Below are 2,624 nucleotides of genomic sequence, written 5' to 3'. Positions count from 1 at the left end.
GTATAATTGTAGATAATGTGCACATGAACTGAGATATGGATTCAGTTTCTAGATTAATTATACGTCAATTTGATATATTTTCCTTTTGGTCTTGCAACAATATGGGTGTCCCTATAATTAGCATTGTTAGGGACATACTAATATCTATTAGCATTGTAGGGATAGGTAATATCCTTGATGGCCCATCATTAGCACCACAAGCACTCAATCACACACCGGTAGCGATAATTGATTATCCATGTCTGTTTCAACTGAAGCGTGGATTCTCGCCCTTATCCGTGTCACCTTCAAAGTGCCGATCTGATAACAGGCATGGGGAGGGTTTGGAGTCAACACAGATTAAGTGTTGTGTAGTAACAAAACATGCTTTTGTATATATATTTATTTGGTTTTTCACATCTTAGATCAGTGCTTGCAGCTTAGGACGTCTGCGATTTGCCGAAATATATTGAGTTTGCAACTTAGATGTGTGCTTATTGCATACGAAAGCAAGTTTGGTTTAAATAATAATTTATTCAGTGAACAATAGCATGTAAGTTCAGATTGAACATGCTTAGATTACGGAAAAATTTTCTGTTTCACCTTGGAAATCTGGCTGCTAAAGTATGTAAGTATAATCTCTGGCTTTCCAACAGAATAAATGTTTCTGTTTTTTTTTTGCGAATGTGAATACATGTTTCTGTTGATATTCTACTTTTCTATACTCCAGTTTTATCTGTGTGGTCCCTATACATTAACAATGCTGATTTGTTCATCTCAAGCACCTTCAACTCCACTCAAATGTCTTGTCTTGACAAGGTTGATATTTTCTCTTTCCTACTGACCATATCTATAGTAGCCTCAGAAATATAAGATCTACACCAATAATTTGAGAATTAGCATTCGATTTAAGTTTTAGGAGAACATTATTTTTTAACATCACAATAGTATGTACAAACATATAAACTTGGAGAATATAATATCCACAAACACCTGGATATTGTACACATATCCTCCTGAAACAGTACATTCTCTTCCTTACAAACAGTATATATATTGTCACGTTCCAAAATTACGGTTGCAGATACATATTTGTGTGTTATATGTCACATGAGGAGTAGTACCTTAACACAAATATAACCTTCCTCTCCCACACAAACAGCCACATGAATCTGTAGAAACCAACACCATAGAGAACTTAGAGAACATGAACTGGGCACTAGTTGTTTGAATCACTACCACTACCTCCTTCATCTCCTCCATGATTGCTATACTGATCTCGAGGGATGGCATGGTGATTGTCCACGGTGGTTCCACCACCAACACCAAGGGTGGGTTTCACGCCTTTGGTTTCTCCGGCACCGTTGTTCGCTAGCATCCCCATGCCAGGACTCACCAAACCATGGGCGACCATGGCGAATACAAGAATGATAGCAACGAACTTGGTCCTTGCATTCATTTCCTCTTTCACCATGACAGGACGAAGTTAACTAGCTAGAACAGAGACAAATATCCACAAATAAACATATGATTCTGATTTTCAAAGATGTATTGCAGATGATTGTAATAAGCAAGTAATAATAAGAACGAGAGTCCAACCTGGAAAATCTCTGATGGAAAGATTGGAACGAAGTTCGGCGCTTCTACTGTATACTGTTTCTTGAAGGCTATGGTTTGGTTAGGCGTGCTTTATATAGTGAGATTAGAAGGTAACATTGCATAAAGAAAACCTTGATGTATCCAGTGAAAGTTTATCTTTTTCTTTCCTTTGGGACCAGTAGAATCCATTAGTGCAAAATGACAGCCATACTAGAACCTCTCTTTTATTGTGGCCATTAACATTAAATATTCGCCTATATCTTTATTGTAAAGATCGCGATGACTATGCTGCCAATCAACGTCGAGGAAATCGTAAATTAGGCAGAAATCTTACCACACTAGCGACAGTATTTCCCACTAAGATAGTGGTTGGTGCTTTTCATAGCAGCGACTTGATATTTTATTTACTGGTGGGGAATAAGGCTGCCCAAACTTTAACCCAGCCATTTCAATCGGCCACTACAAATGTCAAGCTCAATCGATCTAATTATACAGGTAAAAGTAGAAATATTAGTTGCACCCACTAAACGCATTATTAGCAGTAGCAGTATTATCCAATAAATTTCGACATAAATGGAAGATATTTATGTCACATGCATGTGCCCAAAGGTAGGCTCACTATTAATGTCTTAAATTAATGTTTTAACAAATAAAAAATAATAGAACTTTCCTGTAAGAAGGAAAATATTATTGAATCAATGTTACTGCTAAGTCTTTCTACACTAAACAGGAAATTTATGTTGGTTCATGTGGCATGAAAGTAATATATGGTATCTCATCCTTGTGTCCAGTTTGTTCCGTAGTGACAATTTATGTGAATCATTTAGCAAAAAAAGCACACCTTAATAAGAAAGAATGCATTTTTGGTCGACAAATCTTTAGTTAAAATTTATGTTTGTAAAGTTAGGTATTGCCAAATAAACATTTATGGAAGCATAAGATGAAATATTCCTATTCCAGAATACTTAAGTAAACCTATAAGTTCTTGTATTGCTATAGACAATCCAAAACCTGATTCAATGCTAAATGGATTATAACGCTAAAGG

At 36.1% G+C, this 2,624-nt stretch overlaps 1 long non-coding RNA gene across 1 annotated transcript; it reads right to left on the bottom strand.

Moving 5' to 3' along the window:
• Positions 1-1,013: 1,013 nt before the first annotated feature.
• On the bottom strand, positions 1,014-1,768 carry LOC101762368. The gene is made up of 2 exons (XR_002678618.1): positions 1,579-1,768; positions 1,014-1,473 (listed from the first exon to the last, which is right to left on the bottom strand). It is a non-coding gene; the product is annotated as an uncharacterized LOC101762368 (long non-coding RNA).
• Between the last annotated feature and the right edge of the window lie 856 nt (positions 1,769-2,624).

This window comes from Setaria italica, chromosome VII, assembly GCF_000263155.2.
Source record: "Setaria italica strain Yugu1 chromosome VII, Setaria_italica_v2.0, whole genome shotgun sequence".
In the NCBI taxonomy this organism is placed as follows: domain Eukaryota; kingdom Viridiplantae; phylum Streptophyta; class Magnoliopsida; order Poales; family Poaceae; genus Setaria; species Setaria italica.
Note: the sequence above shows the minus strand (reverse complement) of the source record. Positions and strands in the feature narration are given on the sequence as shown.